At 44.2% G+C, this 27,074-nt stretch overlaps 1 protein-coding gene and 1 pseudogene across 1 annotated transcript in view; one reads left to right on the top strand and one right to left on the bottom strand.

The window, feature by feature from the left end:
- The window catches only part of DNER (delta/notch like EGF repeat containing), a 254,654-nt gene that overhangs the window by 179,580 nt on the left and 48,000 nt on the right, over positions 1–27,074 (bottom strand). The gene's annotated exons all lie outside the window — the stretch shown is intronic.
- LOC119041973 (heterogeneous nuclear ribonucleoprotein R-like) lies at positions 15,568–17,409 on the top strand (annotated as a pseudogene).

Genomic DNA, 27,074 nt, shown 5'->3' with positions numbered 1-27,074 from the left:
CAAAGGGAAGAAAGGACAGCTGGAGGCTTCCTTCCCACCCCTGTCCTCACCTCCAGGAATCAGACACAACAATGCTAAAGGGAAAATCCCAGACAGATGTCCGATACCTGGTTGCCCTCCATTAACCAGGGCAATGAGGCTTCACCTGAATGACTAACAGCTAGGATGGGGCATCATGGAATCACAAAGGTCCTGGGTGGAAATACACTAGAAAAGTCTTTAAAATCCAACTTCCCAGCCATTGGGCTGCTTCACAAACATTCTTCAGACAAGGTTTCCCCCCTTTCTATTGAATTTATCAGCGGTGACACTGGTTAACAAAAGTATACAAGTCTCAGGTGGGCAGCTCCACGCACATCCTCTGTTCGCCGCACTCTGTGCTCAGCACCCCCAGCCAAGTCTCCTTCCAGACAGTGTTGGACATGTCAGAGGGACTGACGAGGCTTGTTGCAGGCAGCTGGTCACCAGAGATATGTTCCCCGCCCCGAGTACCTGGTCAACAGGTAGATCGGGAAGTGAAATAGCAGAGAGGGAAATAAGCATGTAACAAAAAGGAAACACAAGCATAAGTTAAACATGAAGCTACAAATGAAAAAGGAGCAGAAAAATGAAGCAAATCATGAGAGAACTTAGCGGTTCCTAAATTCTATGGTAGCAGCTCTGAGCTTCCACTGATGGCAGGAAGAATCCTGCAGCAAAGAAATTTCCTGTCTAGGACCCCTCCAAAAAATATATTATGTGCATCTAAGTCACTTCTCCCTTCAACAACAATTTACAAGGTTTTTTTAGTGTCTCTGGAATGATATATTTTAAAAAGTTAAATAATGACTTTAAGAGACTTTCCAAACTTTTCCCTATAGCAAAAGTATAATCATCTCTTTCCACACCTCTAGCAAATTAACAGAGCATAAACTGGTCCCTGTCTTAAATATAGTAGCATGGCCTGATTTCGACTAGATCAGGTATGTGTGCCCGCATGAGATCAGCAGTTTCCACGAGTACTGAAATAACCTTAAATCCTTGTTCACGCTGCATTTTTTAGCCTGGGACATCCAGCCCTCACTTGCAGGCAGCCCTGTGAGAGCCAGGGCAGAGCTACCCAACACCTGTGTATTTGTGTGCGTGCCTGGAGGCTATACGAAATCATCATTTCAGACCGGGCCCCTCAATTTTATTCCTGCTGACGTTAGCTCCATATACTCTGAAACAGCAATTTCTATGACTCCATTTCTAGTTGTTTCCTCATGTTTTCAATAGGCAAGCAAGTCTTCTAAAGTACTTCTCTGTGAGGGTGAGAATCCACTGTTATTTCATTTTCTTATATTGAGGATAAACAAGGCTATATGAGCGTTTTCTAGGGTAATGGCATTTCTTTAAAATAGACCCCCCAAGCCCAAGGCTATACAGAAATTGCAACCAAATGGAAGAAAGTCATATAAAACAAAGTCAGAAAAATCTGCTTCCCCGATTGTGGTTCTCATTTATTTTATTGTCATGGAAAATCAGTGAGGGCTGGGAGAGGTGGGAAGGGGGGAGTGGAGAGTAGGGAGAATATGAATCATTGAATGCAGACTGAGATCAGCTCCTAGTCCTCCGACTGTCTCTCTCTCCTTCTAATCCCAAACCTCTTCTAGTTCCCTGCTTTTCTCTTATTGCCGCCTTCCTCCAAGCTCACTGGCTGCCTTACCAACCCAGCCTCTGCCACAGCTCAGACAAAACAGTCATGGCCAGATGGGGTATGAAGGCCACAATCACTGGCTTATGTCAAAGGCTAGAAGACAAAGGATATGGGGGAGGGGCGCTCAAGACCAGAGGAAACTGGCTCTGCAGGATTCGACAGAGAATCCACACAGGACCCCTTCTCAAAAACTGGACAGATTGTAAGTCAATGTGTTATTAGCAGGAAACACAAATTGCTGAAGAAATAAATCCAAGTTTGAATCCAGAGGTGAGCCTGTCGCATATGGCAGGAATGTTGTCCCAAGTATATCATCAAATTCAATAAGGTCTGGAAGCAGGAACACAAAAAAGCACCCCTGAAGACAATTAACAGAATCCCCGTTTGGTTAGATGGGCAGGAGAGAGTCAAGATGTTGCTGGAGATAAAAGCTCACAGGCGTGTGCAGGCTGGAGCTCTGTCTACTCTGTAACCTTGATGACACTGGTTGACCAGAAGTCTCTGTTTGATCCGAAGACTGAGAGGGAAATAGGGAGTGATAGAGGAATATATCAGCTACTCAAACCATTACATTCAACTCCATAAAATTGATCAGAAGCTCATATATACATTTTGTGAGCTAAGCAAAATATGTATAGATGGGGTTTTTAAAGTGTATGGACAAGAGAACATAAATTTAATAGCTTTTCCTATTTGCTTGTACAACCATTACTTAAGGCCTTTTCTTTAGACCTTTTAGAAAATTCAAACACATTACCAAAAGCAGTTACAGAGAATCAAGCAATTACTGAGAATCGATGTGACTTTTATTGTAAAAGCCTCATAATAGGGAAGAATCGTGTCAAAACTATAAAAGAAGTAGCGTTTCCCTGCTGCCCATTTGCCTGTTTGGGAAATACTAGCTTTCCATGTGTGAAGGCAAATCAGTAAATCCATACGTTCAACAAGGAGGAAATAAAGACACAGAGACGGCGTGAATAAAACCGTGATTGATCAAAACACCCTGTGGAGGAAGAGAAGCCTGATTTAACAGGTGATGCTTTACAAACGGCACCTGTTCACTGAAAAAGCAAGACTCTTGGGAAAGCAGACTGCAACCAGACAGAATACAGAGGTGAGAAGGGAAAAACAAAAACCATTCTGGAAGCTATTAACCTGCCCATGTGAGGAGCAGGTTGCAAGCAGTGGCTAGGGGAGGAGAGGAAGTCTTCTGCCAGCAGGGAAATGAGAACTCAAGGAAATGGAGGGCAGCGGGTGGGAAGAACCAAACACCAGCATCCAGGAGTGCGTAGATGTTGCAGCCGCAGACACTGCAGAAGTGAGAGGTGGCAGACTGTATCTCCAAGGTGGCACAACAGCAGCTCCCATCCCACATCCTGTTCTGCAGGGCAACCTAGCCTCTTTCCCATCAGCAGGTATGCTCTTTTCTCTGCACAGTGAATGTGGGTGGGCTCCTGGCTGCTTGACCAAGAGAGCTTGGTACAGGTGACCTAGTGTCAGTTCTGGGAAAGATTTACCTGGCCAGGTAGCTACTGCTCTCTGCCTCTTGGAAGTGTCCGGAGTGAAACTATGCAGAAACCACTTTGTGAAGCCTATGCCACATGGAAATTCCCTGAGTGTGAGACCTCAGGGTCGGGGGTGCAGCGGAAATAAACCCAGGATCACCGAGGCACCAACCTGAGGAGGGAAGAAGCCTTCTCAGCAGTGACTCCTGAGCTCCAACCCTCCACCTGACACCTGTTGGATCAGAGACAAATTCTTCAGCAGAGTCCTTGCTGAATTCACAGTAAAAAAAAAAAACTCTGAGCAAAACAAAACAGCAGTTTTAAGCAACTAAATTTTGGAACAACTTGTTGCACAGAAGTAGATTCCCCAAACACAGACATCTAGAAAGAAGTTACAGAACAGCAATTTTCAACAGATTTTGAACTGCTGAATCTTTTGTCCATAAGCTATCTTATTCAGAACCCAAAAATATGAAACAGAAAAAGCAGAGCTGCTCTGATTTGAGGGGACAGGGTGCAAGGAGCCCAAGAGTGTTGGGCTGTAAAGCCATATGAGGCTGCAGCTGGGGAGTTCTGAGCATGCGCACTCCACACAGGACGTCCTGACCATGCCCCGCCTTCCCAAGGCATCAATTGGATGCAGGTGGAAAGCTCTGAATCTTAGTGTCTGCAGCCTGGGGTAACCTGCTTCCAACAGTAGGTAGGAGCTGGAACAGAACACAAAAAGGTAGCTTCTTCCCCTGCCCCAGGGCCTGGCTGCAGAGACTTCCATCTCCCACTTTGCATGCTTCCTCTAACATATTTTCAGATAATCTTCACAGGTGTTTGAAAGATACATACCAGCAATCTGTCACCCTGCTCTTCCCACTTCCTCTTCCTTCCCCTTAGTTTTTTGCTCTCAGTGACAAAAGAACGAAAAAGCAATAAAAATTGTCTTGTTAAGTGATTGGACTCTAAATCCCAGCTCTGTAGATTTTATCCTAATTTTGCCGGTCACTAACTGGGGTTACTGTGCCTCCCCATTGTGTATGCAATAAAATGAGACTAATTAAATATAATAGAACTCAGCTCTCAGAATTGACCTAACACTTAACTGATCAATATGTGATAGTGATCAATAAACATTAGGTCGTGATTATTATTCCAACTAAATCTCACAGTTTTCCTAATATTCTAGTAATGAGCAATATATAGCTAACACCAGAGATGTGCCATAGCTAATTATGCTTAAGCTCATTTCAAGTGCAAGACTCATTACATATTATTATTATTATCATTAGCCTTACCAAGGCTCTCTCTAACCTTCACTGAGAAGAGCTTAGTAAGGTGGCTCAGCAGCACTATGGTCATTTGCTGAGGTCTCCCAGGGCAGAAATGCTAAGAAGCTCTTTCTGAATCGTTGCCCACATTGGGTCAGTCGAGTTAACAGCTCCAGGGTGCTGATGGGAGAGAGGCAGCCCCCAAAAGGCCCTTCAAGCATCACGTGGAGTCTACCGGGGGCTCCCAATCCTCCCAAACCAAGAGTCTCCTTAAACACACCACATGGAAAATGGCAAAGCAAAGGTCTGCGGGGCATCACAGTGTTGATTTATTCGCCCTGTGTCATCCTGAAGCTGAGACAAAGAAGTTCATGTCTGCAATGTCTGAGCTGGTCCCTTGGGGACAGCACCGGAAGATGCAGCCGAGGAGCACTTTGAACGCCTAGCCTTCTAGGACCACACCTACGGTGCTCTTATCTCTGAGATGCTGACCGCCGTTTCTTCTTGATCATGTAGAGAAGGTGCGTGCATTTTCAGGAAGGGTGACCAAAGAGTATCAAACACAACATTCCAAGGTTAGTATAGCTGTAGAAAATATGTCTCAAGTGAAAAAAAGGCATGGAATGTGTGTCTCTTTTATCAGCTCCTTTATGAACGCACTCTAGCATTCCTAGTTATTCTCCAATGTTTAGTTTGACAGGGTTTGTCCATCTCCTATCTCAGCAGGTGACCACATAAAAAGCATGTTGATCTTAAACAGAATTTATTCATTCATTCAGTAACAACCCTAGTGGGGGGGACCCTGCACAACCCACAGAAAGTAAAAATCTCTGGCCAGATGTTTCCAATGTGTCTCATTTACTTGGTGCACATAAATTACAAGGTAATACATAATTGAACAAAGGTTTTCTTTACATTTGTAGCACCTTATTTTCATACCTGCAGGGAAAAATCACTTGAAGTCACTGGCTTATCTGAAAAATATCAGACATTCTGTGGACCGAGCTGACCCCAATGACAGTCTCTGTGGTCACAGGAGCGACCCCACCGTCCCCTTGTCCCCAGCGCTTCCTTGGAGCAGGAGCTTCTTTGGAGCCAACACTGGCAACTCAGAAGAACTCGCTCACCAAGTCATAAGCTCTGCCTTCTACTCTATTCTGCCCTCCAGCTTCCTTGGAAATTTAGAAATGCTACTTAAATAAGGAAAGAGAAGCTCTGCCAAAAGACACTTCAAAACACTAGTGGAGCTTTCTTGGGGAACAAAATCCATAGGGAGAAAGGAAAATACAGGAATTCTCACTTTATGCACTTCTCCATATTGGGCATTATTGTTTTCATACCTCAGAAGAAACTGAAAGAGCTTTCTGAGATCTGATTTCTTTCCACCTTAAAGACGACCAGACCAGACCATAAACTAACTGATAGGAAGACATCGCTTCAAGCTCTTCAGTTCTTTGGCACCAGAAACGCCCTCTACACGGCGATGACCAGCACTTCCATTTCCGCATCGTAGTAAAGGACCAAGGGGAGAAAAGGAGAAGTGACTTGCTTAACCTTTGAACGCCTCCGTTTCCTCATCTTCAAAGTGGAAATGGTGACGGCGTCGAATTCACGGAGTGATTTTTAAGGACTAAATCAACTCCAAAAAATAAGTGACAACTATAAGACACCCAATGTCAGCTAGAATTAGTGTTATTATTGTCATTACTACTGATTCTGTATCAACCAATATAATATTTCTGCCAGTACTTTTCCTAACCTTACTAATATAAGCACTATGGCAGCGGTCCCCAAGCTTTTTGGCACCAGGGGCTGGCGGCATGGAGGGCAATTTTTCCACAGCCCAGGATTGGAGGGAGAGACCGGGCGCAGAACTCGGGTGGTAATGTGAGCGGCACCCATGGGTGGGGAGGAAGGGGCTGGGGATGCCTGCACTATAGTACATCTTGAGCTACTATCTTCTGTCAAAATATATAGCTACAATTAAATATATCTCTTTGATTAAAATGTTAGTGCCAAAGGCAATGTCACTGAACACAAGATAATGCTGTTGGCTGATAAGGATAGAATGTCAAACCGGGCATCATTTCAATACCAATGTAATATTCAAGAAAGAATGGCAACATCCAGGGGGGCTCTGGAAAGCCCCCTCCTAAGGAAAGCTGTGCAAATTAAGCCACTCCCGTTTTCCGTTACCATGTTACAAATCACTGAGTGGGAGATTCTGGCACGTGCAGTCTAAAACTAAATGAACACTAACTATAATATATCACTTGCATACTAAAACATCCTGCAGCTTACAAAGCGCTTTGTAGTTGAGACCGAATGAGGGAAGCACTTCAAGAACTCATCCACAAACAATTACCAAGGCTATCTCCTTGATAAAGGACTAACAAATGTCTGAACCTCCAAAATTAATGTTCGGGTTTTACTTCTTTACAATCAAAACTTCAACAGGACTTCTGGGATATAGGGTAGGGGTCACTCACTGAACAACAATGATTTTCACATAAAAGGGGCAGGATAAGAACGTTCTGCAAGAATCACAAAGCAGCAAGCACTATTTAAGTAGTGGTGCTAACATAGGTCCAGACTAAAGTAGAAATAGCAGTTCAAAAAGATGTAAAGTAGGAAACAAACCAGTATTTGCCACAGAGTGTTAACACCTTTCTTATCTGAAACAGTCAGAAAAACACTGGGCCTAGATATAAAGATCTAAAAAAGACAATTCACAAAATAAAAGCTCTCAAACCTGAGCAACCATAGGGAAATATTCAAGCCCGCCTGTAGTTAAACAAGCAAACTGAACAAGGTGTCCTCTTTCCCTATTGCAGTAACAAAAATAAATAAGCAAATAAATAAGTATTACTCTTTAGAACATCAGCAAGAGTTCGATGAAACACTCTTCTTAACGAACATCGCCCATCTATGACGTAATTGGTCAAAGCCCCTGGGAAACCTCTGAGGCAGTAAGCAAAGAGACGGCATCATGTCGCTTTAATTTAACATGGGAAAAGTGACCGGGTCAAAGTCGAATCTCAAAAGTGGTGAATTTGGAGAAAACAATGTGTGACATAAGAGAAGCAGTTAGGCCAATTACAGGACGTGGCATATCGCAACCGCTAAACTCTCCAAAGCAATATAAAAAAATGTAAATAATGGCAGGATATAAAAATAAATATCGACCATGATTACGACTTCAATTTTAAAATTTTGAACAAATTAGAGGATAAGCAAAAAAATTATAATAGTTCAAGTTACAGATTTTTTTTTTGGCCAAATTTTGTACGACAGGATCATGCAATCTCGCTGTGTAAGGAGGAAATTGGGAGGCAGGAGGTAAAATGTCTCTAGTTATACATAGAAAGAGGCAGAACCAAGAATGGAACTCAAGTCTTCTCCCTCCCAGTCCAAACTTCATTCTACTCTCGCCAAACCACTATAGGATTTTTTTACTTGATAAATTTGGAGAAATGATTTTTCTTAAGCAGTTAGGTTGCATTCAGGCTAATTTTGAAAGTTTTATGATTTTACTTTTGAATACACGTACTCCAAAAAAGAGAAAAACAGTAAAATAGTACTTTTTCTAATAATATAATCACATTTATTTTTGGCGAATTATTTTCTCTTTAGAATTTATGAAGTAAGGCTCCAAGAGAAACCACGTTTTCTGGAAGAAAACAGACTGGCATTTATTGCCATTTCACAGGCAGCGTAGAAATGAGAACCAGGGAACTGCCCATCTTTTCTGTTCTGGTGGCTTCCCAAGGCTGTCTGCCCAAAGGAGTCTGTCATCACCATGGCAACCTGGCACAGCATCCTCCAGGGAGGCTGGGAGGAGGGGGCTGCCTCCCTCATCAGGCTCACACTGGCCCGTCTGTTCATCCTGTTTCCTCGCTTGAAATGCCCTTTTCCCTTCTGCCAGAACATCCCCCCCAATCCTTCTCCATAACTTTCTAGAACAGTAGTGACCCTCTTCTCTGAACCACGTCTTTTAACATTTGATTGTCAGCTGAGGCTCATCTCAAGCTCAGTGTGGCCAGTGGCAGTGGCAGTGTTGAAAATGATGCTGTGCAAGGTTGTCAGTCTTTTAAAAAGGCCGCCACACCAATGATTAACACAGTAAAATGCTTCTGTTCTTCCGTACTGCCCCGGGCACCCCCAGGGTTCCTCCTTTAACCCTCCCTCCCCACCCCCTACACTCCCTGCCCTGGACACCCTGGCTTTTCCTCTCTGAACCCCTTGATCTCCCCACAAACTAGGCAACTAGGGCTTGATGCCTGGAGCGGCAGGGGACCTCCAGGCCTCTGGCCAGTGTCGGCTCTGATCCCTCGAACAATAGCAGATGTTAAGTGTTTTGACAATAACGCCTTTCTTTGAAGGCCTGAGGTTCAGCAGGGAAAACTCCCACATTGATTAGCAATGTTTGCCAAGATCCTCGAAGGGGGAAGAGGGCAGACCTGCTGAAAGGTGCCGATCTGACTAAATGGTCTGCAGGACTCGGTTTGGCACCGCAGTATCCCGGGAAGTCTCCCTGTCTTTACTCCCCAGTGAAGAAAGAAGACCGAAGGAGGGAGGGGAGGCAGAGGCAGTCCGGAAAGGGGAAGATGGCCCAGGGCAGAGCTGGGACAGCCGTGTGTGCTTGGTGAATAGGGGACACTGCACATCTGTTGAACCAGCTGCCCATTTTAACTACTAGGATCTTAACCCTTTCATTTCCCATTTACAGGGCCCATTAGAGTGCCATTTCCTCAAGCGCTCTGTGCAATAGTAATTATATTAATAATAACAACAGCAAAGACAATGCTTTTTACAGTGTTTATCATACTGCAGGCAATATTCTGTGTGCTTTAAATGTGATTAGCTTACTTAATTCTCCAAAAACACCCTGAGGTTTTTTTTATATAAAAATATTTTTAATTATATATTTATTTTATATTTTTACTTTATATTAAGCATTTTACAAAGGGGGACCTGAGGCTCAGAGAGGTTAAGTCATTTGGCCTCCATTACATAACTCGGAAGGGCAGAGTCAGGATCTGAACCCAGGCAGTCTGACTCTGGGGGGCCACATTCTGTCACAACACACAGCAATTCCTAACCAGTCACTGTTTACTGGAACAAAATGCTTGCATCTGCTTATCAAAGTTGGCATTTTCCTGAGTGAGGAAAAATGAGAGCGGCTTCCCGACAAAGCCCCGAGCTGCATCACGCACATCTCTCCCCAGACAGAGCAGCTGCGCTCAGCTCCTAAGAACCCCTGAGTCAGAAGCACGCCATGCCCTTTGGTCCCAAGCCAGGCAGGTGGACGGAGTTGCCAAGTCATAGGAAAAACCTGTTTTCCCTGGCAGAAGAGGGTTCATATCAAGACCAAAAGGTAAACAAAAACCATCCGCAGAAGACCAGGAAGGAAATAAGAGAGAGCAAGGAATGATGAGTAGGGAAGACAAAGGGAATCGGCAGAGAGTCAATAATGGGGAAGGACCTAGTCCAAGCCTTGAATTTTAGACAGGGAAATTGGGGACCAGAGAGAGGATTGAGTTTGTCCAAGAGCACAATAATGATAAAACTAACTAAATTCAAGTTTCCTCATCTCTAGGCCAACATTCCCCAAATCATGCTGCATCAAGTCAGCTGAAAAAAAGTATGAAGGAGCGATGTAACAGGATCTACTACCTGTTCCCCCAAATCTGTTTTGCTCCTTTTCCCAAAGCACCTACAAACTACATTTCCAGCCTCCCTTGCAGCTAGATGTGCTCATGTGACTGAGGTGTAGCCAATGGAAGGGAAGCTAATCCTGCTCAGTCTCCTTCCTGTGTGATCTCAGATAAGATTACAGGGCTATCTTTACCCTGGTCCCTGAATGTCTAAGTGGAGCAGACACCTGGGGGGGGGGGGGAGTAATCATCATTACCTGGAACTGGCCTAAACCACCATTACTATATGAGTGAGAAATAAACTTTTCATAGGCAATAGTATGGTGATTACCAGAGACAAAGGGGACTAGAAGGAGGCAGAAGAGGATAGAGGGGGTATAAGTGGTGATAGAAGGAGACTTGACTTTGGGTGGTAAACACACAATACAATATACAGATGATGTACTGTAAAATTGTACCCCTGAAACCTATATAATTTTATTAACCGATATCTCCCTAATAAATTCAATTTTAAAAAAAGAAAGAAACTTTTGTGATGAGCGATTACATGCTTGGGTCTATTTGTTACCACGCCCATATCACCTAGTTAAGGAAAAGTTCCAACTGATCTTCCCTGACCTACCCCCCACACACACACACACACACACACACACACACACAGTTGATGATCCTTTAGTTTGTAAAATGGTAATACAATGTTTACCCAACCCTTTGAGTTTAAACTTGTTGTATCAAGAATTTAAAGTTACAAAACCTAACAGAACTCATTTTTTTTTGTTTTATTTGAGAATTAACTCATTAATCACTAGTTTGTTTGACATTAGACATGCTCTATTCTTTACTCTTGGCCCATAGGCATGTGCTGGGGCCAGTTCACATCTGCTTGGTGATTGTGAAATTTTCAGGAATTCTGTGAGCACAGCCATTACTAAAAATCAGATCAAATGAACTTACAACTAAATAAATTACTTTAAAAGCAAAGGTAATAAACACTGCAACCTCATCTCTTCCTAATTATTTTACCATGTTATTATCATCTATGCTCTTGAAGTTACCTGCATCTATGAGGTCTGTCTGATGAAATTCTATCTAAGGGCGAATAGTACGCATCTCTTCCCAGCTCTCTGTTCTGAGACATCACCTTGGGAACTTGAACTCCACTGCAGTGGGAGTATTTACACCACAGAAATTGGCAAATGTTACAAATCAGGGCTTTTTTCCTGCAAACTTGGTTGTTAAATATTTACCACTGCTCTTAAGAGATAAAATCATGCCTAAACATCATCCTTTCGATTATTTTTTTCCTTTCCTCCCCACCCCAGCCATCTCTACCTCCCTCCCCTGATTCCACCCCACCTTGGTTTTGTCCATGTGTCCTTTATAGTTGATCTTTTTAATTATTTTAAACAAACATGGAGGTATTTGACCTTTAGGTTAACACAAAACATGACCATTTTAATTTTTTACATTTTACTTAATTTCAAAAATTACTAAGTTGCTTTAAGAAAGTTATTTAATGTTATTACCATGAAATAGTAAGCAGGATAAATGCCACATGAGATGTATTAGTGGAAATTTAAACTCATTATCTATTTTCTATCAGAGGATACATTTGCTAACCAGGAATTCTCTTCCTTAAATTATGAGCAATCCTTTAAAACCAAAAGTTGACACAACAGGGGAGTAAATTGCAGGGTCTTGTTTATATGTCTGTTCTTTCTGACTGATCCATAGATGCCAAGCAAACCTAGTCACAATCCTAGCAGCCTTTTTTAGAGACATTGAACTGATTCTAAAATGTATGTGAATTGAGCGCGGGCCTGTGAACCAGACAATCGCGGTTCGATTCCCAGTCAGGGCACATACTGGGGTTGCAGGCTGGTTCCCTGCAGGACAGTTCCCAGCAGGGGACCCATGAAAGGCAACCATACATTGATGTTTCTCTCCCTCTCTCCTTCCTTTCCCCTCTAAAGATAAATAAATAAAATATTTTTTAAAAAGTATGTGAAAATATACAAAAGACTGAAATAACCAATTGATTTGGAGGGAAAATGAAGTTACGGGTTTACTTTACTTGATATCAGCACTACGAGACAGTACAGATTACCTACAGTAATCAAGGCGGCATAGTACCAACCCTAACGACAGACAAATAGATCAAGAAAACACAGAATCCAGAAATAGACACAAACATTTGGTCTGGCTTTTGGCAAAGGCTTCGAGGTAATTGAATGGAAAAATAATTTTCTTTTCAACAAACGGTGCGAGGCGATTGTATGCCCATGCGGACAACATCTCCTGGGTGTGTCTCAGCTCCGCGTTGGTCGGCACATTTTGGTGTGTGGTGTGCACGAGCAGAAAGGTACAAAGAGAGGCTTTTAAAAGAGTGTGCCATCCCGTGTGACAGGAATTTCATCTCCATCAGAGTATGTAGGGATATTTTCTGTTCTAATTACTTCAATTATTATCCACTGGAACCTGCTAAACCTGTGGCCAAAAGCCTAAAATAAAGTAAAAATACTGATATGAATTATGTCCTCTCATTTCTTTGTCATATACAGACGGCCCCTGACTTACAATGCTTCCACTTATGGTTTTTCAACTTTATGATGGTGTGCAAGTGACATAAACTCGGTAGAATATGCACTTTGGATTTGGGTTTCTTCCAAGTAGCTACAGCAGCACAATCCTCTCTTGTGACACTGGGCAGTGACAGCCAGCTGCAGGTCCCAGTCAGGCACATGACCCCGGGGGTCAAGAAGCGATTGTCCCCAGTGCACTGCGTTGCAGTGCTTTGCGGGACATTATGTTCTGAGCACATTCAAGGCAGGCGAGGCAAAGCTATGAAGTGCAGCAGTTGATTCGGGCATAACCCCACCTTAAGTCTAGGAGCATCAGTAGCACCCCCGTCATTTCTTTGGAACAAACTATCAGAGCTTATCTACCAAACTATGTTGATGAAGTAACCTAATTCACTCCACTTCACAAATTAACAAAACAAATTCCAAAGCAATTAAGACACTAACCCCCCAAAATATAAAACCACAAAGCCAGGTCTCCAGGCGTCTGCTCCGGGAGTTTCTCAGAGATTGTCTGGGACCACCCTGACCCACCTGCAGCAGAGCCACCTGTGGAGTCCCTGTGACATGGGGGTCCCTGGGTCCCATCCCTGCCTTCAGAAGGGCAGTCACTGGAAGGGGGCCTTGCTTTCCACACTTAGCACACTGTCCACGTGGTTCTAATGCAGACTGAATTCAGGGACCTCAGGGACCAGACCATCAGCAAAGGCTGTAGGGAAAGCAGGTGGCACCAAGACGAGGCCGCGGGAAAGCCACACTCAGAAACGAGGAAACAGGGTTTATTAGTGCAGCACCAATTGCCTTGGGCTGTCTTCTTCCCTCAGATAGTTTTTCACGTTTGGAAATGCCTTCTTCGAAGACTCAAAGACAGTCAAAGAATAAGAACACAGAAGGGAATCCCTCCATATGTTATAAAACCAAAAATATGCTTTTGAGGGATTATATTTACATCTGGTAAGTGGCGAAGAGCAAAGCTCCAACAAGACTAGGGCTTCAGGTTCAGTCTTCACAAGACCCAAGGAACTGGCCATCGAAGAGCGAAGCCAGGATGCCGCAATGAGAGCTCAGTGTCCCAGAGCTCATGCCGCCCCTGCACGGGACTCAGAGGCCGCAGAACTTGCATCTTTGCACTGATTGAGTAACCTGGACTGCAAGCTCCAGCTTCCTCTTCCAAGGGACAGCCTCCATTTGAACTTGGATCTTAATTAGCAACATGCCTTGCAGGAAAATTACATCGAGAAAGAAAGCCCTTCCCCCAGGCCCTGACACCACTTCTTCTCATCCTTCCATGTACCTCTTGAATCACACCACCATATAGAGGCTATTTTAAAAGGTTAGAAGACATAATATACATATATATATAAAAGGCTAGTATCAGCCCAGGTGTGCCTTCATGAAGTGGTCAAGGCAACTTGATTCTCTTGTAGAAGGTCTTTTCCTCCTCAGCTCCGAGCTCTGATTTGCATATTGCAAGAATATATCTTAATATGATACTTCCCACTCAGGAAATCGTAGCTTTGTTGAAAAGATTAATATAGAATGTGCCAAATTATTTAAAGATATGTGCACATTGAGGAAAACAGTGTCATCAGCTGACACGGGAGAAGTGACTCGGCATGCCCCGTGCGGAAGTTCACAGAAACACCCTTTCTCCATCCCTGCCGCACACGGTGTACATCTGAGGCCATCCGGAAGATCGGTGATAATTTCTGGGATTAAGAAATATTTCAAATCGGTTCATTTTTACTCTACTTCTCAATCACGGTTAACACGAAGAAAATGAGAAAGACAGCAAAGCATGCGCTAAGCTCCCGAGGTGGTCATTTTCTTGGAACAATGAAACTGAGGCCACGCGAGGAATGCAGTGGCCTAGACATGCCCGGGAGCCTTGGAAGGCTTGCTGGCAAGTGTCGAGGGCCCGCAGAACCTGGAGACCGTGACCACACGGTGGCGCCAGTCTCGGGATATGCCCGCTCTCCTCTGGCAGAACTTCGCAGCCTGGATCTGGGGGATAAGAATATAGACACCTGGACAGAAGTGTGTTGTGGTTTTGCTGAAGGCGTTGGCAAGAGATTGGTAAGTAATGGATCACGTGATCTGAACTTTCAAGCAGGAAGGGAAGATAGAAAAGAGTTATCTTGGGTCCACGAGGGGCTGGGTAGGAGAAAATGAAGACATAACAGCCCTGGAGGTCTTGAGAAAGGTGAAGGACAGGTGTGGTGGGAGGGAGTGGCTGAGGCACTGAGGATGCACAGCGAGGTATGGACGGGACCTGAACTTGGGGATCCCAGGAGTGAGCGGTTCCGGTGCTGACTCTGCCCAAAACATGGCCCCAGGTGAGAACGGCGGAAATGGAGCAGATGGGAAGGCAGATGCGGCTGGAGGGATGCAGACGTCATGAGGCTGAAGAGTGAGATGCATTTCCCACAAGGGATGACATGAAATCCAGGGAAACTGTGACTCGGGGGTGACAAGAACAGTAAGCCAGACATGAAAGATTTGAAGGAATATGGATACAAGACCAAGAGGGGGTAGTGACAGAAAAAGCCTCCAAGAAGTACAATTTTGTACACAGATGTAAAAGAGCAGTATTGTGTAGCTATGTTGGGGAATCTAGGAGTCTCTCTCTCTCTCTCACACATACACACACACACACACACACACACACACACACACACACACACACTTGCTCATTGACGAAGTTACTCTCAGGCCCCAGACCTGTGATCCTCAGGGCTTTCTCCCCCAGCTCACTGAATTATAGATGATGAATAACATCGTATGTATTGGGGAAGGGGCGGTGCTCACACCATTTCTAGTCATTTCAAAGCACCTCACACTGATTCTCGGGGACCTGGCTGCAGCCCCTGCTCTTCCCTGCACAAGAAAATGGCGAATCAGGTGAATGGTAATGTGGTTAAAAGAAAAGGAAGAACTAATGGAGACTTTCTGTGTAACTCACACAGAACACGCCACGCCACTGATAGAGGCAGGCTTCCCACAGAAGGGGGCCCAAAGACATGATGAAGTGTTTGGGACAGGATTGCTCGCTTATGTTGATCTTGATGCTCTCAGGGAATTTAATGAAGAAGGAGATCTTTCTACACTACGACAGCTCCAGGAAAGTGACTTATCACGTGTTCAGAACAAAAGTGCATTATTATGTTGAGTGAGTAAGACCTAGAAGCAAAGGGAGAAATAAGGAGGAAGGTGCAAGAGTCCACAGGGGACCTGATGAAGCCAAGATCAAGGCCTTTGCTTGAGAGGACTGGTTCTACTCTGGATATGAGCATGGCACAGATGAAGTTTGGTGGCTCCCGCCAGGCAGTGTGCACCCTGGCATGCAAGCTAGAACTGAGACAGACGTCTGCACAGGTGAAATACCAAGAGATTTCAGCGAGGATGAGTTGGGGCCCCTTTTTGAAAAGGCTGGTCCCGTTTGGGATCTCCATCTTATGATGGATCCATGGTCTGGTCAGATCAGGGGTTATATATTTATCAACTTCTGTGGAAGCACAGGAAGCTGTTCAACTGAGTTACAGCTATGAAATTCACCCTGGCAAACACCCCAGAGTATGCATATCCACGGCAAACAACAGGCTTTTTGTTGGATCAACAATTCTGAAGAATAAGACTAAAGAAAACATTCTAGAGGAACTCATAAAGGCACAGGTTTAAAGAGGGTTTGGTAGAGATCATTCTCTGTCATCAACCCGGTGACAAAATGAAGAATCGGGGGTTCTGCTTCCTTGAGCACAAGGCTCACAGTCGGCAGCACAAGGCAGATGCCGGCCAGTGAGTGGACAGGAAAAGTATGGGGAATGTAGCCACAGCGGAATGGGCTGGCCCTGTGGCAGAACCAGATCCAGAAGTCACGGCTGACGGGCAAGTTTTATTTGTGAGAAACTTGGCTGCCACAGTAACCGAAGAAATACTGGAAAAGTCGTTTTCTGAATTTGGAAAACCTGAAAGGATGAAGAAGTTGAAAGAGTATGCATTTGTTCACTTTGAAGACAGAGGAGCAGCTGTTAAGGCCATGGCTGGAATGCATGGCAAAGAAATGAAGGGGAAGAAATTGAAAGCCTTAGCCAAGCCATCACACAAGGAAAGGAAAGAGCGCCGGGCTGCTGGGCGGGCCTCCAGAAGTGAAGATGAGTAGAGGTCGGGGTTGTGGGGGGGAGGGGGCCACCGTGGCAGCTCTCCAGATTACTGAGGCTACCAAGGTCACTATGATGAGTACTATGGTCATGGCTGTCACAACTGTCATGGAGGCTATGAGGGTCCCTACCACAGATCTGATGATGGCGATGCAGTAAGAGGAAGAGGAGGAGGAAGGGGAGGGCGAGGGGCTCCACCACCACCACCAAGCGGGGTAGGGAGCACCACCCCCATGAGGCAGAGCTGGCTATTCACAGAGGGGGCACCTTTGAAACCACCAAGAGGCTTTTGGGGTGGCAGAGGGGATCCTGCACAGTAGCAGAGAGGCCATGGTTCCCAAGGAGCTTGGAGTAATTATAGGGGCCAAGTAGGAGGCAAGAGAAAGGCGGATGGGCACATCCATCCTGATTCCTAGTGCCATCCTACCAAGAACCAACAGAACTGGGGTACTGGGGTTCCCCACCCATCGCTCAGCAGCCATTTCAGCAAGGTGGTGAGTATTCTGGTTACTATGGTTACAATAATGAAAGCCAGGAATTTTATCAGGATACTTATGGGCAACAGTGGAAATAGTCAAGTGACAGATTGAAAATAGTATTGGCCAGACAGGACTGGCTCCAGATCTACTACATTCTTCAAAGCATATTGGCTTCTCTGTTTTATTTTTGAGTAGCAATTTGCTGCCATTTGGATTGGGCAGAAGAAATCACTGTTGTATATATACTCAAGTTCTTTTTATCATTTCCTCTTTTCATAAATGCTGTTGGACATTTTTGGTTTTGCAGAGTTCCCTTATTCTGGGGATTGCAATGCTTTTATCATTTCAGGCTTCATTTTAGCTTCAAAACAAGCTGAGAACACTGTTAAATCCTGATTTTACAGAACTTTGGTTTTGGACAATTTTATTTTTTGGATTTGAGATTGGTTACATGGGAGTAGGAGTATATGCTGTAAATAAAAATACAAGCTAGTGCTTTGTCATAGTAGTTTCAGGAAATTAAAGCAAACAAATTTAAGTTTTCTTATACTGAAAATAACCTATGATTGTATGTTTTGCATTCCAAGAAATAGGCTGTGTTTTTAAATTGTTATAACTTCACACCTTTTTGAAATCTGCCCTACAAAATCTGTTTAGCTTACACTTCAAAGCCATGACAATTGGTTCTTTGATGTGATTATATTTCCAATTTCTTGTTCATGTAAGATTTTAATAAAACTCAAAAATCTAAAAAAAACTGTGCATATTCCAGGTATGCAATGTGATGAATTGACATATGTATACACTGTGGAATAATCACCACACTCAAGTTCATGACCACATGCATCACTTTATCCATCACCTCCTTCTCTGATGCTGAGAACACTTCAGATCTTCTCTCTTAACAACTCTCAAGTTTATGATACGGTATTGTTATCTGCGGTCACCATGCTATACTTCAGATCTCCAGAATTTATCCTGTATGTGAAAAGTTTGTACTGTTTGACCAACCGCTCCCACCCCAGCCCCAGGTAACCACCATTCCTCTCTGTTTCTGTGAGTGCAACTTTTTTAGAGTCTACGTATAAGTGAGGTCACACAGTATTTGCTTTTCTCCATTTGGCTTATTTCACTTAGCATAATGCCCTCCAGGTTCATCCATGCTGTCACAAATAGCAGAATTTCTTTTTTTATGGCTGAATAATACTCTATTGGGTATATATTGTATCTTCTTTATCTGTTTATTCACTGACACTTAGTTGCTTCCATATCTTGGCTATTGTCGATAAAGCAGCAATGAACATGGGAGTGCAGAGATCTCTTCAAGACACTAATTTTGTTTCCTTCAGACATACTTCAGAGCTGTTTCCAACAAACAGCCCCATGGGACAGGAAAGCAGGACACTACACCGTCGGCCTCCTGATCCATTATCAATATTACACCCTTCACAATGAGGAACATGAGCTAGATGACACATTAGTTGGATGGTCCTCAAAGGAGAGAAACCAAATCAAAAAGGAAAAACATGGATATGAGTTCTGTCAAGAAAGTATCGGCCATGCAATAGAGACATTTACTGAAGAAGATACAAGATATAAGAAACATTGTACACAGGACAAATGACACCTCAGTCCCCTTCAAAGTAGGCAACTCGGGACCTCACACAGTTCTCCCAGCATCTCTTCCGCTGTTCAAAACACTCTGCAAAATCCTTTGTTGGAATCGCCATCAGCTGCCCTGTCATATTTTCATGAATCTCATCAACAGTTTGAAATCTCTTCCCTTTCAAAGGTGATTTTAGTTCTGGGAAGAGCCAGGAGTCACAGGGCACCAAATCTGGGCTGTAGGGTTCATTTCATTGCAGATGAGCTCCATGTTCTCAGGTGTTCTGCTTGTGTCAGGGCTTGCAGTACATGGATTACTTTCAACAGATTCTCAATCATCTTGGAAGCATTTGTACCACACTTTTATTTGCATTGCACCCATTGCATCATCCCCAAAACCCTTCCAAATCATCCAAACAGTTTCTGCAGAGGAATGTTTAAACTTGATACAAAAGTTGATGCAAATTTGTTGCTTTACTTGCCCAGTCATTTTGTATATGACAGCCACACAGTACACATGCTCACTCAATAGTGTCTACCGCCCCCGCTGACTCCTACAGTGAAGTTGTCATTGTTCACACCTGCGTATTTCAGTCCACTCACCTTGGTTGCCAGGTTACATCAATGTCATGCCAACAGTTCTCATTATATTAACAATGGCTGGACTTTTTACAGACAGACCTCGTATGTTCTCCTGGGACATTTAAGGTTTTTTTTAATGAAAATGGGAAAATAATATAAAATTCTGCATTTCTGTGAAGAAAGCAAGATGGACTCCTCTTAGCTACTTAGCTTCCTCTAGGGGAATATTGATTTTTATGACACGCCCAGTGAAATCAGACACCAGAGGCCAACATTCCACACAGCAAGATAAGATCTTAGAGCATCAGGATGGGAAAGAGAAAGAAACGATAAGTAAGAAAAAGTTTCCCAGCTGAGAAGGAAGCAGCAAAAAAAAATGAAGAAATGTGGTTATAAAAAATTTCACTTCTATCACTTGTTAGGTTTTACGGTACCAATATTAAAGTTTATACATTATATGAAATTACTAACTTGTCTTTAAATGAACTGTCCTTGGTACTGGAAAAAAGTTTGTTTGACTCAAAGGGTGAAAAGTACCTGAGACATTTTGCTGTAGCTTTTATAGAAATCCTTAAAGTCTGTTCTTTCAAACCCAAAAATTACTTGCATGTTTAGCTCAAGACCAATTCACCTAAGAGGGTGTCCTTCTTTCTCTAAGGGAATGCTACTTTCACAGAGTTTGTGTGAAGTTTTACAAAGTGTATCCGTCCCTGGGCACGGCAACAGACTCCATGTGAAACTACTATGAGCAAAAGGCAAAGAAAAACGGTTTAGACAGGCCGTTGGGCATCCATGTCAACACCTGACAAGGTCATGACTTCAGAAAACACAGCACGTGACAAACTCTGGGGCAGGAAAACACCGCCCCCAGAGTCTAGCTGGCCTTTTCCTTCTACCAAAGAACAGGGGAGCCCTTCCTGCAAGCCAATGTGGTCCTGGGAGTGGGAAACCCTTGCGTGACCACTGCCCTCCATACATCTAATGAGCCCACAGGGCACAAGCGCCCCAGCTGTGCGGCTCCCTGGGAACAGAGCTTCTAATCTTCCTCAATCGATGTTTGCAGTGAAATCGGAAGTGTCCCCTACGCCAGCCCATGCCCTCTCTGGGGTGTAACCATGCCCTCTAAGTGCAGAGAACTACATTGCAGGAATAATGGTCTCAGCGGGACCAGGTATAGAGAGGGCGCTACTTACACATTACCTGAGGCCATGGAAGGCCGTGGAAGCACTGGAATACGGAAGCTTAAGAAAATCATAAGGAATTCAAACAGTGGCCTCCGGAGGTCATCAATATTTAAATATACAATTTATCATCCAAACCAGGATGCTTTTAGAGTAAAAGGTACCAAGAGACAATCAGGAAGTGTGGCCCCCCTGCGTAAATGCAGGCGGAAAGTTAACCTAATGGGCTCCTTGGAAGACTCGTGAGCTCCTTACATTGACTTAGTGAAATATGTTCTTAGCACAGAACAGGGAAGAATGAGCCACCACGCCCAGATAGGCAGACCTCCAAACTGCACATTCGACCAGGGACAAGACAGGGCACAGGCTGGAAAGACGTGGCTGGGGGAACAGGGTAGTCTTCCCCAACCAGGAACAGATTATGGGGGGAGATCCAGTCCTCTAAGCCACTTCACAGGCAGGCCGCGGGGTGGACCAATGCTGGCATGGTAGACTCAAACCCTCTCCTCCATCGCTGCGCAGGCCTGTACCTGCGGGCAGCTGCCTCTCTCTCTGCTTCCTCCTCTGGCCTTGCCTTCCGTGAAAGCTGCACTGGTTACAGACAACCGGGCCCTGAGGTGCATCCTAGTCACCTTCCAATTTTAAGGCATCATCCCCCAAAATTAGGAAGACTAAACGAATCCCAACTAGTGCATACTAACCTACTGCTTGAATTTCCAAGAAAAATCTTTAGTAATAAAACAGTCCCCCAAAATCTGACTTGGAAAACCTTATAAACACAGGTGGCTGACCTGTGAAATAAGTGCGAAATAAATTCTATCCTGGTTTAATTCAGAATACCAAATAGGAAAAATGAGAGGTCAACTAAACTGAAATTTGTATCTGTATTTTGCTGACGCCAACCAAGAACTTTATGCTCATCTGTGCAATTGTGCAGTTGACATAATTTATGGCGGAGAAGGCTTGAGCCAGCCATCTCTGACTTACTAAAAGGATGGACTAAATATCTGACAGCTGCTTGTGGCATCATATCATACTCGAGCTTTGAAGGAATAAAAACGTACAACATGGAAGCAACCAAACTGTGCAAGGATTCAAGGGCATCCACTGGACATCTGTGTACTGAACACACTCTCTGTGCTGGGTGCCGTCCACAGTGGACCAGACAAGCTCCCGACCCTCATGCAGCCCACAGGCTGGGCCAGAGACAACGGGTAAGTAAATGACACAGATGTAATACCAAGAAGTGCTCATGAGAAGAAAAATAAAACAGGGTAAGGAGAGGTCAGAGGGTTCCAGGATGGCCTGTTGAAGAGGGTGGTGTGTAAAGGGAGAGCAGAATGTGAAGAGGGAGTGATCATGCAGTGACGTGTGGCCTCCGCGAACTGGGCAGGGGGACAGCAAGGACAGTATTTCACTTCCATAAAAACTAATCACTAGGAGACATTTTTTTCAGAACTCAACTTCCCCACTTGTATACGTTATACTAACATTAAAACATACATTTTAAGAATATTGATATCCTTGCAGGTGGGAATATAAATCGGGGAAGGCTTGTAGAAAGCAACCTGGAAACATTTATCAGAAGTATTATAATTATAGTAATTGTTGGATTCAGTAATTCTATTCCTAAGACCATATGGTAAGAATGTATTCAGAAATGTAAAAAGATTTTCATATAAAAATACCCATAGATATGTAAATCGAAAACATCTATAGGTTGTAACAGCAGGAACTAGAAACCACCTCAAAGTCTAACAACAGAAAAAAATGATAACTGGATCACAATATATCTATCTAATGAAATATAAAAACAATTAAAAAACAAATTTTTGTGCAATATTTAATGACATGCAGAAATGCACATGAGAATTTTAAGGGAAAAGGTAGAGCATAAAATTGCATACGTAAATGATTCCAACTTGAAAACAATGATATGCTCACGTATACAGAAATAATATTCCAGGGAAATGCCCTGAAATGTCACTATCTGCGGGAGACTACAAGTGACTTACTGTCTTTTTTTGTGTGTGTGACTTACTGTCTTGATACTTCTTTAAAGCTTCTTAATGTTCCTCAAAAAGCATGATTTACCAGAAAAAGTTAAAGAAATAAAAGTATACAATTTTACATTATTGGTCTTTTTAAATAAATCAGAGGGGCCTGCTGTTAGAAATGTACCATGTCCGCAGGAAGACTTAGGGGGTGATAAACCAGGGAGGCAATGATTTCTTCACCTTCATTCTCGAGTTCGTACTTTTCTCCTCCCACCCATCTGTGCTTCTTTTCCTGACACCCTAGGTGTAGGACTGTCAGGGTCACGTGTGGGTCCTGAGGGTCTAGTGCAGTATGGGGCACACAGCAGATGCTCAATAAATGCCAACTGACTTGTGTGCCATTAACATTGGAGGTGAGTCATCCTACTGTTTAGAATCTTCCATTCACTACAAGTGGAGATAATTTTTCTATTAGTCAAAGCACATTCTATTATTAGAGCAACACTTAAGTTGTTCCACATTCTGATTCAGCATTTAGGGCTTTCTCTTTGCAAAGCCTTTGAGCACTTGAAATAATGGTAAGCTTGTGTGTGTGTGTGTGTGTGTGTGTGTGCGCGCACACACCCTACTTGTAAGTGCTGTAACTGAGCCTGTCCAAAGTCACTGTAGCTGCCCCATTCCTCCATATCTTTTTTCATTACTTCATCTCAGTGATGTCAAATGACTTAGATGTTTTAGAATACCTCACTTACTAAAGAATTCTCTTTTTTCAGATTCTAGTCTGGCCTTGGGAATTTAACCCTAAAAGTCATTGTGATAACAGAAGTGAGTTGGGACAGATGCTAAAAGGCAGCATCTCTACATCTGTGCTCTGGTTATCTATGAGCAGGCACATTGTTTCTCTCTGGTTCAAACACAGCAGCTAAGAGACATTTCTTTGAACAGAGTGCTTTGCCCCAGAATAACTCATCTCCTGGAAGTCTACTCACTGCTCCAAACTCTTTGTTCATAAACTTGCAAGACCTTCCTCCGTTGACAATGTGCTTGCACTAACAGTAGTAGGCTTCCTCCCACCCAGAGAAACCGTGTCTCTGCTAACCTGCACGCAGGCCGGAATCCATGACTGAACCACATGCTGTCCCGCACTCATTACACTGCACAGGTCGCTGACACCTGTAATCCTGTTCAGTGACACAGAGCGGGAGAGAGGAGGAGGTGAGAAAAGGCCAGACCACAGTGGCAGGTTAATGGGTCTAACACACTTAACTATACGTTTATACGCATATCAAGTATTATGTATTAAAATATGGCATCTTCCATGGGAGGGAGAGTATTAGGTATGAAACAGCATTGCTTCAAAATAAATTATATTCAGTGATAACATGGGTAAGTGTTTAACAGTCAACTATCTGGAGAAAAAAAAAAACCAACTTCCTGCTCTATAGCATTTCCAATTTCCATGGTGTAAATGCACCCACCACGTCTGATTCTCAGGCGATGTCACTGAAAGCCAAGTGGGGAGGAGACGCGCAGGGTCCATGCTCACAAGCCGGTATGAACCTGCTCTGCCACACCACTGATTTTAGCTAGGAGTGTCATGGAATTATACTAGGACTGCAGAAACCGAGATAGTCACAGGAAGGTTATATTTATCTCCTACAATGTGATGACAGAAAATTTCTAACACCATTATTAGACTGTATATGTAGTGAAGGAGAGTTGTCCTTAACTCTTCCCTTGCTGCTCTTTCCTCTCACGTCTACTCACATCACATTCAATAGCTTGACTCCCAGGGAGCCCTGCACCCCACAGAGCAAGATCAGCAGGTGCCTGCCCTCCTGCTCATCGTGCTAGGGCAGCTCCCAAGAGACCCAACAGAGAGAGCACCATCTCCTCTCTACTTCAGTGAAGACAAGCACCACCTGGGAAAGGGGACGGTTGTTCCCCGTGAACACGCACGATGCCTATTGGCAATCCTGCCTAGCGCTAATCCGGAACAGCAGCCTGCACACCATAGACACCACCAGGGCATGAGGTCTTAGGGGGAGCACTAGACTTCAATACCAGACCCTCTCCCCCCAAAAGAGGGGCAGCTTGGTGATACAGCCCAGCCCTCAACTCCTGCTACCAACCCTCCAGGAACCCCTTCCCCATTGTCCCCTACACATCCCCTGTTTGCACACTTCCCTTCTGTGGGATGTGCATTACCTGGTACCCCTTCCCTGCCAGAAGAGGCTCTCCTTGCCTGTCTGGAGTCACCCAATCACTATCCACCTTGACCTCTAAGCTGGTGCTTGCCTCCCATGGCAGTATCTGACCTCTGAGTCCCTTCTTCCCCAAGGGCCAATTTACTGCTGGTTCTGAAGGGCCTGAGACCACCCGTGGCTGTGGACAGCTGTGAAATGCTTTCTGTAGACTCTGGGGAGCCTGGGATAAGCACAGAGTGCAGGGAACATGTGTTGGTTTCGCTTGCCTCTCCTCCATATGCCCTTCCTCCGAGAAAAGCACCAAGATTTCCCTCGGGAAGGCTTAGCAGACTGTCATTCTAGCCCCAAACGCTGGCCTGTGACCCATCCAGGCCAACAGCCTCTCTCTAATTTGAGTTGTCAGTCAAGTGACTGGAGGGCAGAGGCTGAAATGTCCCAAGGGTGGCTCCAAGAGAAAACCGTGGCTGCTTCCCAGACCAGCCCTGGCTCTCCTTCTTGTCAAGGTCCATTGCTCAGCTGGTCTTCAGTGCCGTGAGCTGCTCTGAAGCTTCAGCCAATGCCTTTAATGTTCAAATTACCCAAAGTCATTCTTGTTGCTTGCAGCTGAAGGGCTCCTGTTATAGATGACTTGGGGACAGCTAAGATAGACAGGAATAAAATCACCTTAATCACCTGTGTTTTCCTGCAGCTCTTGGACTGTCTCAGAGGACCCCAAGTGTCTGCTCCCAAGCTCTGTCTATGAAGAAGAATTACTCTCTTTTATGCCCTTTGCAGGGCCTCAAGACATTATCTGGGTCTCAGAGAGAGCAGAATTGCAGGAGTGACCACACCCTTTGGGAGCTGGGGCTAGAGAAGGACCAGAGCAGTTCTGTCTATCTCAAACTGACAGCCCCTCCCTAGGCTGCTCTCCAGGGTCTGTTTTAGGTCGTGTAGCAAGAGGCAAATGAGAATAAAGGCAGCACATTTTAATAGAATACATCAGATGGAGGATTCTTTTATGCCCAAACACTGAATTAGTACAATATTAGGCACAGGGACCTCAAGGACCTTCTGCAAGTAACATCTCCAAGTGAGTCCCTGAGTTTCACATGGGATCACGAGGAAGCAATGAGCAATCAAAGGAAGGTGAGACAACGAGCCCCGTGCAAGTAGCACCGTCTGTCAGAACAGTCCAAGTGTCCAAGTGCCAACAACTACAGTGCTTTTAAGATTCAGCATGAAATAGTGATGGGGGCAATTAAATCAGACCCCCTGGTGGAAAATCAGTGGGAAACATAATGGAGTTGTCTCAATTAGAAGAGAACATGACAGGTATTTGACACCCCAGCTATTACTGGTCATTACTGGAGCCTTTCAAAAAAGGAAAACTGTACTCAAAAGAGATCCATTTAATGGTAGAATCAAAGAGTTAAAAGAAACATCAGAAGAAAAATGGAGTCCCATTCCTTACAGTCCAGAACAGTTTGAAATTAAATCAGTGAGAAAGTTCAGCAGGAGACCTGAGCAGAGCATGAGGTTTTGAATCAGAAAAACCTGGGTTCGGGCTCCAGCCAGCCATGACCAGCTAGGTTGGAGCAGCAGGCTTACCAACCTCTCTGAGCCCTCAGTCTCTTGTTTCTCATCTGCAAACGGGTAAGATCACCACCTTGCAGATTTGTTCTGCAGAATAAATGCGATAACAGGCAAAATCAACTAACATGAAGTTCTCCATAGAAAACAGCGAGTACGCCAGGTGCGTATATCAGGACCTGCAGGGGGAAATGAACCATGGCGCATCAACGTACAGTAAACAGATCTCTTCACCATTAGGTTGAAGAGGAACATAGAAGAAAAGAGCAATCACTGGTATACAAAGCCATCAGTTAAGCATGGAGGAGGTGCCATGAACAGGGGACCTGCGGGCTGTCCCTCCAGCATCTCCAGGGACAGAAGGAAGTGTCAGGCAGGAAGCGGCATGTGAAAGACAGTCACCATCATGAGCTCTGACGTGGGCATTAACAAAAGGAAATTTCTTCAGCCTCGCATCTTGTGTGTCTTAGGTTTGAAAATACAGTAATCGACGTTGAGCTTTCAGTATGTCTAAAAATAGCTCCTCACCTGCTGCTGCTTTTTCCACTGGCTACAAAGGCTGTTGTTTATTTCAGCGTATAGAAAAGATCTGTGAAAACCGTTCACGTTGTGCAGAAGG

The sequence above is a fragment of the Artibeus jamaicensis genome, unplaced genomic scaffold, assembly GCF_021234435.1.
Source record: "Artibeus jamaicensis isolate MK-2021 breed Jamaican fruit bat unplaced genomic scaffold, CSHL_Jam_final contig_1015, whole genome shotgun sequence".
Taxonomy (NCBI): Eukaryota; Metazoa; Chordata; class Mammalia; order Chiroptera; family Phyllostomidae; genus Artibeus; species Artibeus jamaicensis.
This window is presented reverse-complemented; position numbering and strand designations above follow the sequence as displayed.